This window comes from Narcine bancroftii, chromosome 4, assembly GCF_036971445.1.
Source record: "Narcine bancroftii isolate sNarBan1 chromosome 4, sNarBan1.hap1, whole genome shotgun sequence".
In the NCBI taxonomy this organism is placed as follows: Eukaryota; Metazoa; Chordata; class Chondrichthyes; order Torpediniformes; family Narcinidae; genus Narcine; species Narcine bancroftii.
Window position 1 is genome coordinate 239,527,547 of NC_091472.1, and position 18,203 is coordinate 239,545,749.

Below are 18,203 nucleotides of genomic sequence, written 5' to 3' on the forward strand. Positions count from 1 at the left end.
GCGGAAGCACAATTTCAACTCCACAACATCTCCTCAGATGCCACAATGTTCAATCATGTTGTGAGCCCTCTGGACCAAGATACGGCAGCGAGGGTAGACGACATCATCCACCACCCCCGACTATGGGCAAGTACACCACCCTCAAAGACCTGTTGCTTGGAACTTCCAGGCTAACTCCCAGGAATGGGCTTCCAGGCTCCTTCACCTAGATGGGCTTGGGAACTGTAGTCTGTCGGCACTGATGGATGAAATGCTGGCCCTGGCGGAAGACCACAAGCCTTGTTTTCTCTTCTGCCAGATCTTCCTGGAACAGATGCCAGAGGACATCCAGATACTCCTCAGAGATGAAGACTTCTCAAACCCAAGGAGAGCAGCAGCCCGTGCGGATGCCCTCTGGTGCATGAAGAAGGGGAATGAGGCAGCCCTCAAACAGGTGGCACAACAAGGAGCCAGCTGACCGCAAGCTGCTCCCAAGACCAAGCAAGAGGAGAACCAGTCAACCTGGTGTTTCTATCACCAGCGCTGGGGTGCGCAAGCCCATAAGTGCTGCCAGCCCTGTGGGTTTCAGGGAAACAACCAGGCTCTCCGTGGATGCCTCAGCTACGGCAGTGGGGGGGTTCTGGAAAAATGGCTCGATGGACAATGGAGCCCGTTGGCCCTTTTCAGTAAGCAGCTGCACCCGCTGGAGCTCAAATACAGCACTTTCCACCGGGAGCTCCTGGCGCTGTATTTGGCCATCCACCATTTTCACTACTTCCTCCAGGGCAGGCCGTTCATAGCCTTCATGGATCACAAGACCCTCACTCAAGCACTGGCGATGGCCATGGATCCATGGTCCACCAGACAGCAGCGCCACCTCTCGTACGTGCCTGAGTTCACGACCGACCCAACACAGAGCCGGCAAGGACAATGTGGTGGCGGATGCGCTCCCGTCCAGCCATCAACACTCTAGCGCCCGGCCTGGATTACAAGCAACTGGCTCAGGCACAGAGGAACAATGTGGAGACACAGGCCTTGTGGATCGCCATCTCGGGCCTCAAACTCAAGGATGTCTGGCCAGCAGCCCGAACACATTTCTCTGCGACATCTCAACAGGCACGCCATGCCTGGTGGTCCCAGCGCACTGAAGGGCGAAGGTCTTCAGTCTGATCCATGACCTCTCCAACCAGTGGTAAAGACAACTATGTGGATGGTCATGGAGAGGTTCTCTGGACCAGACTGGGTGGACGAACTACCCTGGGTCCTCCTCAGGATTAGGACGGCACCCAAGGAGGACCTGCAGGTTTCAGCAGCAGAGATGGTCTATGGCGCACTGCTTTCCCTGGTAAGTTTTTAGGCCCAGACCCTGACACCACGGACACCGACAAAAGCCTGTTGGCAGACATATGCAGGTGACTGGCCTCCCTAGCTCCCCCACCCCCAGTACACCACAGCATCTGGCCGTTTCATCTCCTCAAAGAGCTCAACTTGGCCCAATTCATTTTTGTGCAAAGGGGACCACTAAGTGCACCGCTACAGCGACCGTACGAGGGGCCATACAAAGTCTGGTGGAACCTTCACCCCGGATGTTGGGGGGAGAGAGGAACGTTTTACGGTGGTCCGCCTGAAGGTGGCCCATCTGGACTTATCACAGCCAGCACAGATGGCTGTGCCCAAGTGCCGGGGCCAGCCGCCAAAGCAACAGGACACGTAGCCAGTTCTGGGGGGGTTGGGGGTTGTGTGGCAGGGCACATCCTCTCATGGTGAACTGGCCCCACTTGTATCGCCACGTGGCGGGACAGCCATAGGGAAATGGCGTCGTCAGAGGTTTCTCTCTGTCTCCAGCATCCCTTCCCGCGCTCATCCTGGGTAGGGATTATGAGGTCACAATGCACCAGGTGACTGAGCTCATGCTGCCCTTATAGGGGCGTGCTGAATTTGGATATAAACAGTCATTAACGACCCTCAACGTGGTGGCCATGTTTCTTCCACTGCTCACACCCCCACAACTGCATAAATCAAAAGCTGCATGCTCCAATGCCTTTTAACAGCCTTATTTTTCATTTGCATCAACCGCAGAGAAGCTTCCATTCATTATAGAACATTACACCACAGTACAGGCTCCGACCCACAATACTGTGCCATCTAATATAAACATACGCCATATCAATCTAACCCTTCCCTCCCTCAAACCATCCATGTGCCTATCTGAGAATCTTTTAAATGTCCCTCTTATATCAGCCTCCATCACAAAGCATTCTAGGCACCTGCCAATCTCTGTGTAAAAACTACTTCTGGTGTCTCCCCTAAACTTTCCTCAACTCACCTTAAACCAATGTCCTCTGGCATTGGCCACTGCCACTCTGGGAAAAAATTGCTGGCTGTTCACCCATTCTTTGCCTCTCATAATTATATTTTTTTTCTTTGGCTTGGCTTCGTGGACGAAGATTTATGGAGGGGGTAAAAAGTCCACGTCAGCTGCAGGCTCGTTTGTGGCTGACAAGTCCGATGCGGGACAGGCAGACACGATTGCAGCGGTTGCAAGGGAAAATTGGTTGGTTGGGGTTGGGTGTTGGGTTTTTCCTCCTTTGCCTTTTGTCAGTGAGGTGGGCTCTGCGGTCTTCTTCAAAGGAGGTTGCTGCCCGCCAAACTGTGAGGCGCCAAGATGCACGGTTTGAGGCGTTATCAGCCCACTGGTGGTGGTCAATGTGGCAGGCACGAAGAGATTTCTTTAGGCAGTCCTTGTACCTTTTCTTTGGTGCACCTCTGTCACGGTGGCCAGTGGAGAGCTCGCCATATAACAGGATCTTGGGAAGGCGATGGTCCTCCATTCTGGAGACGTGACCCATCCAGCGCAGCTGGATCTTCAGCAGCGTGGACTCGATGCTGTCGACCTCTGCCATCTCGAGTACTTCGACGTTAGGGGTGTAAGCGCTCCAATGGATGTTGAGGATGGAGCGGAGACAACGCTGGTGGAAGCGTTCTAGGAGCCGTAGGTGGTGCCGGTAGAGGACCCATGATTCGGAGCCGAACAGGAGTGTGGGTATGACAACGGCTCTGTATACGCTTATCTTTGTGAGGTTTTTCAGTTGGTTGTTTTTCCAGACTCTTTTGTGTAGTCTTCCAAAGGCGCTATTTGCCTTGGCGAGTCTGTTGTCTATCTCATTGTCGATCCTTGCATCTGATGAAATGGTGCAGCCGAGATAGGTAAACTGGTTGACCGTTTTGAGTTTTGTGTGCCCGATGGAGATGTGGGGGGGCTGGTAGTCATGGTGGGGAGCTGGCTGATGGAGGACCTCAGTTTTCTTCAGGCTGACTTCCAGGCCAAACATTTTGGCAGTTTCCGCAAAGCAGGACGTCAAGCGCTGAAGAGCTGGCTCTGAATGGGCAACTAAAGCGGCATCATCTGCAAAGAGTAGTTCACGGACAAGTTTCTCTTGTGTCTTGGTGTGAGCTTGCAGGCGCCTCAGATTGAAGAGACTGCCATCCGTGCGGTACCGGATGTAAACAGCGTCTTCATTGTTGGGGTCTTTCATGGCTTGGTTCAGCATCATGCTGAAGAAGATTGAAAAGAGGGTTGGTGCGAGAACACAGCCTTGCTTCACGCCATTGTTAATGGAGAAGGGTTCAGAGAGCTCATTGCTGTATCTGACCCGACCTTGTTGGTTTTCGTGCAGTTGGATAATCATGTTGAGGAACTTTGGGGGACATCCGATGCGCTCTAGTATTTGCCAAAGCCCTTTCCTGCTCACGGTGTCGAAGGCTTTGGTGAGGTCAACAAAGGTGATGTAGAGTCCTTTGTTTTGTTCTCTGCACTTTTCTTGGAGCTGTCTGAGGGCAAAGACCATGTCAGTGGTTCCTCTGTTTGCGCGAAAGCCGCACTGTGATTCTGGGAGAATATTCTCGGCGACACTAGGTATTATTCTATTTAGTAGAATCCTAGCGAAGATTTTGCCTGCAATGGAGAGCAACGTGATTCCCCTGTAGTTTGAGCAGTCTGATTTCTCGCCTTTGTTTGCATGCCAAACTGCATGAGTTTTTCAAGCTTTGTTGGGACCAAGGTAAACTGCCTCAGGATCTTCGTGATGCCACCATCATCACCCTGTACAAAAACAAATAATTATATATACTTCAATTAAATGGTCCCTCATCATCCTTTGCTCCAAGAGTAAAGCCTCAGGTTGCAGAACCTTTCCTCATATGCCATGTTTTCTAATCCAGTCACTATCCTGGAAAATCTCCTCTGCACCCTCTCTAAAGCTTCCACATCTTTCCTAAAATTAGGTGACCAGAACTGAAAACAGAAAACAATACTCTAAATATGGTTGGAGTAGTGGTTAATGTAATGCCTTTACAGTGCTAGCGATCGGGACTGAGGTTCGAATCCCATGCTGTCTGTAAGGAGTTTCCCCGTGTCTGCGTGAGTTTGCCCCAGGGACTCCAGTTTCCTCCCACCATTCAAAACGTACTGGGAGTGTAGGTTAATTGGGTGTGAATTAGGTGCCAGAAACTCTTGGGATGAATTGGCATGTTTCTATGCTGCATGTCTAAAATTAAAATTTTAAAAAATTAACCAGAGTTTTATAGGGATGCAACATTACCCTAATAAAGATGGCCAGCCTTCTCACCACTATTTCAACTTCAGCAGCAGCCTTGTAAGATCTATGGACTTGGACTCCTCTGTTCCTCCACATTGCTAAGAATCCTGCATTAACCACATACACTGCCTTCAAATTTGATAGTCCCAAATGCATCACCTCACACTTTTCAGCCCAACTCTGCATCCTGTGTTTATCCCGTTGTAACCAATGTCAACCTATGCTGTCCACAACAATGCCAACCTTTGTGACATTTGCAAACTAACACGCCCCTCCACTTCCAAATCATTTACAAAAATTACGAAGTGCAGGGGTCCCAGAACAGATCCCTGCAGAATATCACCAGATATCATCTTCCATACAGAATAGGCCTCCATCTACTCCCACTCTCTGCCTTCTGTGGTCAAGCCAATTCTGAATCATGCAGCTGAGTTTCCATGGATCACATGCCTCATCATTTTTTGATAAGGTTACCATTGGGAACCTTGTCAAACATCTCACTAAAATCCATGTTCATCACATCCGCTCGACCTTCATCAATTTTTTTAATCACCTTCATGAAAGTCTCAATTAGCCTTGTGAGGCATGACCTTCCTCTCACAAAGCCATCGTGACTATCCTGGATAAGGTGATGCTTCTCCAAGTGTTTTTAAATCTGGTCTATAAGAATCTTCTCCAGTAGTTTCCCCACCACTAGCATAAGACACATTGGTCTATGCTACCCAAGATTATCCCTATCACCATTCTTGAACATCAGAACAACATATCCATCCTCCAATCCTCTGCTACTACTCCTGTAGCCAGGAAGGATATAAAGATTATCAATGTTCCAGTAATCTCTTCCCTCACTTCTTAAAGTAAACTGGGGTATATCTTGACTAACCCCAGGGACCTATCAATCTAAGTGTTTTTTGGAAGCTCCAGTATTTCCTCTTTCTTGACCTTGTCATGCTCCAGCACATTAGCCTGTTCGATTTGTCAAGGTCCCTCTCCCAGGTGAACACTGAAGCAAAGTAATCATTTAGTGTCTCACCTACCTTCTCCACCTGCAGGCATGTTTCTCCCTTTATTCCTGAGCAGTCCTACCCTCACTCTAGTCATCCTCCTGTTCTTCAGATACATGTAGAATGCCTTTGGGTTTTCCTTAATCCTACTTGCCAAGCCCTTCTTATGCCCATTTCTAAGTCTCCTGAGTCCCTTCTTAAGTTCATTCCTGGCAACCTTATAGTTGCCAAGAGCCCTTGCTTCCTGAACCTTACGCACACTTCCTCCTTCCTCTTGACTAACGTTTCCACCTTCATTCCATGGTTCCTTTTTCTGACCAATCTTTCCATCTATCAGTGGGACAACACAATCCAGATCACTGTGCAAGTGGTCCCTGAACATCCTACACATTTCTGTTGTGCATTTCCCCAAGATCATCTGTTCCTGTCAAATACAATTGTAATTAGCCCTCTTTTAAAAATTGACCCATATTGCCTGCTCTTATTATTATCTATGGCTGTTAAAGGTCATGGAGTTATGGTCTCCACCTCTGAAATGTTTGCCCACTTGATCAGGTTCATTACCCAATTCTAGATCCATAAAGGCCTCTTCTCTTGCCTTGTTCACATTCTGGGTCAGGAATCTGTCCTAGACACACCTGGAAAAGCCTTCCCCAACTAAGCTTTTTGCATTAAGGAGGTGCCAGCTAATATTAGAGAAGATGAAGTCTGCCATAACAACAACTCTATTATTTTTTTCACCATTTTAAAATATACCTACTTATCTACTCCTCAATATCACAGTGGCTATTTGGGGGGGGGGGGGTGGTTCTATAGAATAGTCCCTTCCTGCTTCTGACTTCCACCCACACTGGAGAAACACAGAAGGTCAAACAATGTCCTTCATGTAGCAAAGATAACCAATGTAGCATACATAACCAATGTTTCAGCCCTTCAACAAAGTATGGAAAAATGTCAGAAGGTGCCTGGACAAAATGGTGAGGGGTCAGGGGAGGAGAATGGTTTCAAAAGCAGGAGGTAACAGGTGGATAAGGGAGGGAGGGCACACCAGCAAGCAGGAGGAGGAGGGATGATTCTGTGAATAGAGGGAAGGAGGTAGAGAGCTGAGGAAAGAAGACAAGGCAAAAGGGAAGGGCAGGAGAATGGAAAATAGGCTCGCAGAAACTGAACAAGTCCATGTTAATGCCATCCAGTTGGAGAGCACCCAGACGGAAAATTAAGCGCTGTTCCTTCTGACTCAGCAGACAATACCTTCACGACATCCTCCCTTTCTGCAGCTACAATACTATCCCTGATTAGCAATGTCATCCCCTTCTTTTACCTCCCTCACTATTCCTTTTGAAACAATTAAACCCTGGAACATCAAGCAGCTAACCATATCCTTGTGACAGTCAAGTCTCTATAATGGCCACCGTAATTCCAGGTACTGATCTATGCTCATAAGTTCATCACCCCTTAAAACCTCGCATGAAACACCTTTCAACCTTGAGCTGACTACATTTATGCCTCATCAAACCCCTGTCCTTCCTTGCAATCTCATTATACATAGCATCTACCTTTTCACCAACTTATCCATCATCTGACGACACTCTGGTTCCCACCCCCCTGCCAAACTAGTTTCAACTCTCCCCAACAGCTTGAGCAAACCTGCTCACATGGACATTGGTCCCTCCTGAGTTCAGGTGCAACCTATCCCTTTTGTACAGGTCATACCTTCCCCAGAAGAGATCCCAATGATCCATAAATCTGAAATTCTGCTCCCTCTTCCAACTTTTCACCCATGTATTCATCTGTCTTATCTTCCTGTGCTTGCCCTAACTGGCATGAGGAATAGTTAGGAATCCAGAGATTATTGCCCTGTAAGCCCTGTCTCTTAGCTTTCTTCATAATTCCATGAATTCACACTTCAGGACCTCATCCCTTTTCCTATCTATGTTGTTGGCACCACAGTGTAGAACAACTTCTGGCTGCTCACCGTCCCTCTCAATATGACCGTAGACTTTTTTTTAAACTTTATTTAAGATTTTATGACATGAATAACATATAGGATTACATTTAAAAAAAATTAAGAATAAAATAATAAAATTACAATTCAGTATCAGTAATCTAAATAAACTATACCCTCCCCAATAATTATTACACATTAATAACCCAACTCAAATTAGTCCAACCCCCCCTTTCCCCCCAAAAATAAAGAGTGAAGAATTAATAAAGTTAAAAATATATGTGAGAAAAAAAATCCACTTACAAAAAAAAACAAAAACATAACCGATTAAAATACTAACAAAAAGAAAAGTAAATAATACTAAGATATCAGACTTAAAAAACATATTTAAATCAAACTTAAATGCATATATTTAACAAACGGAGTTAAGATGAAACATATATTTAACTCAAACTTAATATAAAAAATTAGTAAAGTTAGTAACATTATCTATCAAAAATTCTTAAACAATAATCAATTCTTAAAAAAAATTGTAGCATGAAAAAAAAGATGAAAAAAAACTTTCTCTATAAAGATAAACCTTCACCAAATATCAACTAACTTCACATCTATCATCATATTAGTCACATAAACCACCATCTTAAAACAAAATTCAAACCTCATTAAGCATTATATAATTCAATTTTAGTACTCTTCCACCATTTTTCCCTTTTACTCTTGAATAGTTATCCAATAAAAGCTCCAATACCACATTTAAATATCCCCAATCATTACGTTAAAATTCAGATATCCAAATAATAAAAACACATCTACAACGAAATCTATATCTTCAACAAATGGAGCATAAACCACAAACAAAATTCAAGCCTCATTAAGAATTGTACAATTCAATTTATAACTTTCACCATTATTCCCTTCGTTCTATAACTAAAATAGCAAAATAATATACACCAGAATTACCACTCCTTTCACCTTAAAGTTAAAGAAAAAATAAAAAAAACTTATCCATCCTATTCACATTTAAATTTCAGATATTCCTTATCTACTGAATAAACTTTACAAAAAAAACCACATCAATTTTTAGTTTTTTAAATAATCAAATACTTTCTTATGCTTTTTTTTATATTTAAACAAAAAAAAAGCCCCTTCACTCTTTAATCTAATAATACAAAAAAAAAGGAAAAAAAACGGGTAGGAGGTTAAAAATACCCCCTCCCGTCTAAACCGCACAATGCGGTAACTCCCAAAAAAAATGGGTGTGAGGTAACTCACACGTAGCAGATGACTTTCAGGAAATAATGTCTATCCAGTTCTCTCCCCCAACTCTCACTTCATCTTAAACTAACATCATCATTATTTAATATCCCTCTTTTTTAAAAAAAAAACTTAGAAAAAAAAGGACAACTCTTCTTTTAATTAGCTCCAACTGCCGAGTCACCATTACAACCATTCCTTCTTGGAGCACGGCTCTTTTCTTCCATCTCTTGTCTCCTTAGAGATCGCGGCGGACTATGTCTCTATTGAAACTGAGTAATTGGCAGCTCTTGAGCAAATGCTATAGCTTCCTTTGGAGAATCAAAGAACTTTGGTTGGTAACCATCTTGAAAAACCTTCAAAACAGCTGCATATCTAAAGGTTGCCTTGTAACCTTTCTTCCACAACAACTCTTTAGCAGGGTTGAATTCCCGTCGTTGGAACATAACTTCGTGATTCAAATCCGCATAGAAGAAAACTCGATTATTTTGAATCATCAAGGGTGATTTTCTCTGTTGTGCATTTCTAATAGCCACTCGTAAAATTATTTCTCTGTCGTAATAATTCAAGCAACGAACCAAAACAGGTCTTGGACTTTGACCTGAAATAGGTCTTCTACACAAGGCTCTGTGAGCACATTCCAGTATTATACCTTCTGGGAAATGTTCTTGACCCAGCACCTGTGGAATCCATTCAGTAAAAAATTTTCTTGGGTCTGGTCCCTCCATACCTTCCGGCAAACCAATAATCTTTATATTGTTCCGTCTGGAACAATATAACGTCTGTAACCTATCAACTGCATTAAAGTTTCCAGTATCACAGTTCCAGTGAACTACAAATTAATTTGAACAATATTCATATTAGGTAACTCCCTGGAGCCCTGAAACTCCCATATGTGAAGTCAGCCAAATTAATTGACAAGAATCAAAATTCCCAATGATGCCTGAATCTGTGCAATGAATAAATACAAGTCAGAATTAAAATGTTCCTGTTTGTGAAATTGCCAGGAAAGATAATGGTGTCCCTAAAGACTGGGTGTAGAAATGTGTGCAGTGTGACAAGTCTAAGTCTATTTGTCACAAAATGCAGAGTACAGTGAGAATGGGTCTTCAGTGAACAGACTAATAGGTTATCTCTAAAAGTCATGTATGGAGCAGAATTTACAGTGCATAGGATTATAATGAAAGAAAAATCAATGAGCACCAAGGCAGCATGAGAGCACTGTTCACAAAAGAAACTCAATAGATCACACAGCATCTATAGGAAATAAAAGGTAACCAATATTTCAAACCTGAGACTTAGTCAAGGTGTGAGCCAAAGCAGGCAGATGTCTGAATGGAAAGGTGGGGGAAGGAGAGGAGAGGAGGGAGGAAGGGGCAGGTGGAGGAATGCAGGCTAACAGAGAAGAGGGAGGGTAGAAGAGAAAAAAATCTGAGATATTATGGGGGATGGGGTAGCCCTCTGAATGGAGTGGAAACTGTACAGGGTGGGGCACTGGTGGAGAGGAGACAGAGAGGTAGGGAAAGAGAGAGACTTGGGGTGGTATTTAATGGAAATTGGAGAAATTGATGTTAATGCCATTTGGTTGGAGAGTGCCCAGATGGAATATTAAGTGTTGTTTCTCCAATTTGTGGGTAGCCTCGGTTTGGCAGTGCATGAAGCCACAAATAGTTATGTCAGTGTGGGAACGGTGCATGGAATTAAAATGGGGTTACCCACTTGTTTTTTGCTTATACCTTGACAAAGGGCTCAGGTTCACAACATTGGTCACCCTTTACTTCCTATAGATGCTGTATGACCTGCTGAGTTTCTCCAGCACTTTTGGTTATTGCACTACAATCACAGCTTCTGCAGACTTTCCTGTTTAACTCCATGAGAACTCTGTTATGGGGTCCTGTCTTTAAGCCTGCGGGTGCAAGCTCTCACCTTCTTAAGCCTTCTGGCCAATGGGAGGAGAGTAGCTTCTGTACCATGCTGTGATGCATCCAGCAGGTATTGTTAAAGTCAGCCTGCACTGCAAGAAAACAGACAGCAGAAAAAGACCACAGAACCAAGTAAACATACAACAGCTTCTTTATTAATCCTTTGTTATGCTAGCAGGAGTGAGGGGGGGGTTCAAGAAAGAGATGGTGACTCTTCTCTACTTTGAGCCCGGCACTCAAAGTATCAGAGTGTTCACCATGCATTTATACAGAAGTTGAGCAGGGGTCTTGCATGAGACCCTCACAAGTTTCACACCAGCATTCTGTGTTTACCATTGTACCTTGTCATGTCAAGAATTGTCTGAGAAGATCAGAGCATTCTTTATCCCAAGACACATTGACACTTTTGTAGATAATACTGTCTCACTTTGGCACAGATATTAAAAAGTAATTATATTCCCACCTTTGCAGTAACTGAGCCTTACCTAATGCATTAACCCTTTATTAAGCATATTCATAAAACTTATTCTCCCACGGTAAGGACATGATGGAACACCAGTATGGTTGCCAAATGACTGTCTCCAGATCAGCTGCTTGTTGAACACTAAGCCCCTTCATTTACTTTCATTGGCTGTACATTTTGTGTATAATGGACAGCTATCTAACAGTGAAAGACAACATGAAGATCCCACAAAACTGATCGTCAAGTAAGAAAAATTGAGGGTTCTGGATTTGAGGTAGGGATGGATTTGATTGTTGTAAAGAAAATTTCCTTATATCTACATAACATTCAATTTAAATTTAGACATACAGCACGGTAACAGGCCATTTCAGCTTACAAGTCCATGCAGCCCAATTTACATCCAATCAACCTACACCCCTGATACATTTTGAATGGTGGGAGGAAACTGGAGCTCCCAGGGATAAGCCAAGCAGACATGGGGAGAATGTACAAACTCCTTATAGACAGCTCGGAATTCGAAGCCTAGTCCAAATCACTGGCGCTTTAAAGCATTACGGTAACTGCTACACCAACTGTGCCATCCAAATTTAGTGAACACAGTCCTCCACTTTCACAAATTCTGCAGTCGAGTATCCCACATTTGGGGACATCGCAAGCATCAGCACACCCACAGTGCAATAGGATAGCCTCAGCCTGAGAAATCAGCCATCGTGACCACTGATTCTCCCCACCAGGTAAATATAGGCCAAATGGCTTGTACTGCACTGCAATGTTCTATGTTCTAAATCACTCAGGTATTTCAGGAAAGGGGAATTGGATTGAGTTGACAATCTCTAAGGTAGCTTGTTGATTTGCAAATAAATCTTCATATTAAAGCTGTCACAAACAGGGCAGAACATTACAGCACCAGTGACCAGGGATTTGTAAGGAGTCTGTACATTCTCCCCATGTCTGCATTAGTTTCCTCTGCATGTTCTGGATTCCTTCCAGCATTCAAAGCATACCAGGGTTGTAGATCAATCAGTTGTAAGTGGAGGGCACAGGCATGAGGGCTGTTACCATGCAATATGTCACAACCATCTCAAACCAATAATAACATTTGTGACAACTGTAGGTTATGTTACAAAACATTCAACAGGTAATGGCAATCAATTAATTCAGTCACTGTATAAATAAGGATAGAAATACCATGGATAGGAAGAGTTTTGAATATGGACCAAAGACAGGGAAGCAGGACCAGCTCAGATTGGCCAAACCACCTTTTCCATACTGAAAGGTTCTATGAGCAAGTGATAGTGATTTATTTATTTATTTAGATTATTTAGATAAATTGGGAGTGAGATGATTTACCAGGAGACAGTGGTTCAGAATTTTTCATGTAGCTCAGTGAATTAATGCTCTAAATTTTGATGGAACTAACTTCAAACCATTATTCTATTGAATTTGCTGATCTTAGCCAAAACTCATAATGGAGCCAGTTATCCCCAGTCTCAGCCAAATGAAGAAGGCCTTTAAACAAGTTGTAATAGTGACAAATAGTGTAAAAGCTGAGTGATATCGTCAGGGTCAATGATCAATTAGAGTTCCTTTGCTACTTTTTTTGTCCACAAATCAAGCTGAATAGAATAAACGGGAAGCAGCTCAACAATTTGATAGATGTTCAGCATATCTTAGAATGTCATAATAAAAGTGATCATAATTGGGAATAAAATATTCCAATAACGTCTTAGAAAGGCTAGTGAAATTAAGGATGACTTGATCATTAAAGATATGAATACAACATTATTTAGAGGAGGAAAATAATGAGAGGACGTGAAACTCTAATGGCAGTTAATTGCAAAATTGTATTGGCAACAGCATATATATTCAGTGATTAGAGAGACGGATAGCATTATCTGATTGCAAAAAATAACTCCCTGGACATAAATATTTGCACAACGGGTTTTAAGGAAAGTTACATGATATGGCAAATGAGGGTCTGCCTTTTTGGATTGATTAATTGTTTTGCTGAGGTAGAAAAATGCGGGAGTATACACCTGTTAGTCAAATTTCTGTCTTATACTCTGTTGTTCAAGTCAAAGGGTGGCAGGGTTAGTGTAGGAGGACGGCACAGTTAGCACAACAACACTATCACTGCACCAGCGACCTGGTTCAAATCTGCTGCTGTCTGGCTTTTATCCAGGAACTCCAGTTTCATCCCACCCTCAAAAAACACACAGGACTTGTAAGTTAATTGGTGTATAGTAAAATCACTACTAACCAGAATTCAAGCAACCGGCAGCCACAAGCAACCAGCAAAAAAATAATGAGGAAAATAAATGGATAATTAAAATAAATAAAAATAAATAAAAATGAAAATAAAAGTTCAAAGTTGTACAAGTAAATGTTCTCTGAAGTAATATAAAAATCTGTGGTGAAGATGGGAGCAAATATTCACCCAACAGAGTGCCTTGGTTGTACTTTGCTCGTAGCAACTGTGAATAAAGTTGTGAGAAACAGCAATGGTGTTTCGCCCAAGTTGAAGAGTTGGTTGATGCTGCTCACCGGTGGGGTGACTTCTTAAACTGTCACCTTACCTTTGGTTAGTAAGAATTTTTTTCTCTTCATTAGTATATTATTAAGTATAAGCGTTGTCTCCGCTCCATCCTCAACATTCATTGGAGCGACTTCATCCCTAACATCGAAGTACTCGAGATGGCAGAGGCCGACAGCATCAAATCCACACTGCTGAAGATCCAACTGCGCTGGGTAGGTCACGTCTCCAGAATGGAGGACCATCGCCTTCCCAAGATCGTGTTATATGGCGAGCTCTCCACTGGCCACCGTGACAGAGGTGCAACAAAGAAGAGGTACAAGGACTGCCTAAAGAAATCTCTTGGTGCCTGCCACATTGACCCCCGCAAGTGGGCTGATCTCGCCTCAAACCGTGCATCTTGGCGTCTCACACTTCGGCGGGCAGCAACCTCCTTGGATGAAGACCGCAGAGCCCACCTCACTGACAAAAGACAAAGGAGGAAAAACCCAACACCCAACCCCAACCCACCAATTTTCCCTTGCAACCGCTGCAACCATGTCTGCCTGTCCCGCATCGGACTTGTCAGCCACAAACGAGCCTGCAGCTGACGTGGACATTACCCCTCCATAAATCTTTGTCTGTGAAGCCAAGCCAAAGAAGAAGAAGAAGAAAGAAGAAGATATTACTAAGGCTTTATTTTAAAACCTGGGGGGTGGGGGGGTGTTAATCATCTCTAATGTTCAATGTTTGTTTTTCGGGTGACTCTGTGGAGGGGAGGAACCTGCAGATGCAGCAATGGTCAAATGGTTTCAAACAATGTGACTGACAGTAAAGTAAAATGCTTTAAGGTTTATATATTCATGCAAGTGAAGTTTGTTCTGCATAAGTACAGTATGGTAATTTTGTATTTTAAATTGTTTATTCTTAATGCAGGCATGTTAGACATTGTAAGCTTCAAGCAACCAAAAAATACACTTATCTGGCATCTACCAATCTCCATAAGTGCCAGATACCAAAGGTTTTACTGTATTTGGCCAGAATGGGCTCATGGGCAGGAAGAGGATCGTGGGCAGGAAGGGCCTGTTACCATACCATAATTCTAATTTTATTTTAAAAAGCGAACTTTCACATATGAAAAGCAGTATTGCTGGATCAATTCATACTTTCTGTTTGATGGATATTTGCAGGCCAAAGAGTAATAGGGGATCTGAGACCAAGATCTGATTGAGAAAGCTATCACAACTTGTGGTCTGTATGGCCCACTGTCACTCCCCTGGTCCTATAACCATAGCCATGTTAATTCATCAACTTGTATCCACTGGAAGTTATTTGAGAATTGGGGCACGGAATTGCTTCTTGTATTGCTCATGTTCCACTTAAAGCTATTGAGTAACACAATTTACTCTGCCCACTATCATGAGAGAATGAATTGGAGAGGAACAATATCAACAATTGAGATTCAATTGTTCAATCAACACTTATTACTCATGCAATACCAGATGCCATTTCAGGGAATGGAAATCAATTGCAAATGAATAAACATTTTTTTTCAATAAATCACAAATCTTCGTGTGCTCTGGAACTCAGAGCTAAAAGCTTTTAGTGTTTATTGTATTGCCTCTTGAACTAATTAATGAGCATGGAGTTGTGGCAATCAGAAGCATTGCTACATCTGCCCAAGTTTAAAGGTATTAGAAAATGAACTTAGTGTTTACTGGGAGCCATAAATGAGGAATAAAGGTTATGAATTTCAGCAAACAAAATGTTAACTTCCATGCTTTAATTGGGAATAATCAAAATGAGTGTAGAAAAGAAACTAATAAATAGTTATCTCTATGTTATACCTGATCAAGGCAGAAAATTTGCTTAATTTTGTCACAGGGTACAAAATGGAAAGTGTTCACATTTCAAGAACATGGAACATCACAGGTCCTTCAGCATTAACTGTGAATATTCAATTTCTCTATATCATTTGTATTTATTGTCTCTTTTTAATTCAATTATGTATATTATTGCAGTTGTTTATTTTTACAAACTAAAAATTTTGGTGCATATATAAATAGTACAATGCGTATGAGAATAAACCCGTTATTGTCATCGTAAAAGGTGCACTGAGAACTGAACTTGGCGATGATGCCTTCATCTTATTTACAAAAGCTTTTTCATTATTCACTGTGCAGGCACTAACTGGTTGAACAGCCACATTGACCAATTACCAGAGGAAAGGAGGACATCTCAGATGTTCTGGAATGGAAGACTTTGTCCTGGGAGCAGATTAGACAGACACAAGAATTGAGAGAAAGGAATAGAATTTTTAAAGGAGATAGGATGGGAAGAGGTAACTGTGGGATTTAGTAGGTTTATAGAGAATCTGTAGATAACGTCTCCTGAGATGGAGCATCTCAGAGCATTTACTTTTATTTAAAAAAGTGAATTTCTGATATCTGCAAATTTTCACTTTTCAAAGACAGGATAGATATTGATTTGACCTGAACAAATCAGAACATGTTGTCCTTACGTTGTTTATTATAGCTCAGTGTGGATTTATAAATGCTCTGAAGACCGGAGAAGAACAGTATGATTATAGTCTGCAAAGAAAAGCTATGATAATTGAGCAAATAAAGATGTCCCATCAACAAAGGTTTATGTGATAAAAACAAAAGCAGTCCAATTTAATGAGTACCTTCAAGAAGCATAAAAACTACAGCTGCTGGAGGAACTCAGCGGGTAAGGCAACATCTAGGGGTAGAAATGGTTAGTCAACGTTCTGAGTCAGGACCCTTCAGCAAGACGAAAATAAAAAGGAAGCAATAGTATAGAAATGGAGGGGGAAAGAGATTGGGGAGGGGCTAAGAGGTGATCAGGTATTGGACAGAATAGAGAGACAAGATAAGAGGGAGAGACCACCCTGATGGGGATTTGGAGGGGTGGAGGAGAGATGAGATGGAGAGAAAAGTAAAAGGAGGAGTAGGCAGAGATGAAACAGTAAAATCAGATGGAAGGGCGGGTTACCTGCAATTGGAAAAAAATGATATTCATGCTTTAAACTTGAGAAAAACACTTTGCATTCCTCCTGTACAGGCTTGGACTCGATGGCACGAATATAGATTTTTATGACTGTGCAAGACTGGAATTGGTCCCACAACATTGAGATGACAGCTTCATACACATTGATGGTGTTCACATGCATGGAAAATTGAACATGGCGACTGAATACAACCAAGCCTTCTCCAAGACTTGCACACTCCAGGTCTTATCTTAAATTGGATGTGCAATGCTTTGGCCTTGAACTTGATCTTTCAATGACCCACTGAGTGGCAGCAGAGATATTCAGCTGTCTTGGACAAGGGGATGGTGAGTGTGGGGACTACCCTTGCTCTATCCACCTCCTCCTCCAGTCCAAACCCAATATCTGACCCCTTGTCCTGATGGTTCCGCCATGGTATGGCTTCAATCATAAAAAGAACTGCACCAAATTAAAAGTCAGTGTACACTTTCAATATGATCTAATTAAGTGTCCATTTAACCATCATAAATCACTCACAGCATATGAATCCTGGTGTATTGTGTTCAATACTAGCCAGAAATCCTATCAAAACTCATTATTTACAGAGCTTACATTTTGTTTCCTTCCCTATAATTGAAGGAGCATTTTTCATTGCTTCAACTACATCTTCCAACAACAGCTGACGCTTGTGGAGGTAAACACAGATTACACAGAATCATTGCTGCAACCCCAATTCCAACAATTCCCATTATGTTTCATCAAATTGTTCTCTGGCTTCAATACAACTGAACACATCATCCAAAATACACCTCCATTTTAATGATTTCTTCTAATCGTAATTAGAGTTAGAATCAGAGACAGACAACATGGAAGCAGGCACTTTGGCCCAACTTGCCCATGCTGGCCAAAATATCCTGCCCACACTCGCCCCACCTGCTAGCGCTTGGCTCATATTCCTCTAAACCCACCCTATTCATGTATCCGTCCACTTTTTTCTTCAATATTGCAATAGTACCTGTCTCAACCACCTTTTCCGGCTGCCCGTTCCATACCCCCCATCTCTCAGATTCCTATTCGATCTCTGTACCGCCCGCAGTTGCTCTTCCTGCCTCATCTTTTACCTCTCAACCCTTCCTGTGACTTGAACTCAGCTCCTTTTTGCACATTTTGCATCCTTGAAACAGCTGGAAGAGTTGGCTTTCACCTATGCACTGACCCGCCTTTATGCCTTCAGCAGTCCTCTCAACTCCTACAGTGTTGCCTTACATTTATTTTAATATTTTATTTTTGATTTTCATAGACTCATCAAAATTCAAACAACTAACACAATCATTTTCAACACTCATATATCATACAGAGTCTATATTTATCACCCCCACCCACCTCCCCACCCCACTATCCCAATACAAGCGGTCATATAAATTATACAGATACAAATACTAGTAGGGTCCACAACCCCTACAGAAACCATAGAAAAAAAACAGAAACCTAGAAAAAACAATCAGGGTGACTAAAT

The 18,203-nt window shown here is 42.6% G+C and overlaps 1 non-coding gene across 1 annotated transcript; it reads right to left on the reverse strand.

Annotated features, from left to right (window-relative positions):
- Positions 1-11,746: 11,746 nt before the first annotated feature.
- On the reverse strand, positions 11,747-11,907 carry LOC138762495 (U1 spliceosomal RNA). Its single transcript, XR_011356911.1, has one exon. It is a non-coding gene; the product is annotated as a U1 spliceosomal RNA (small nuclear RNA).
- Between the last annotated feature and the right edge of the window lie 6,296 nt (positions 11,908-18,203).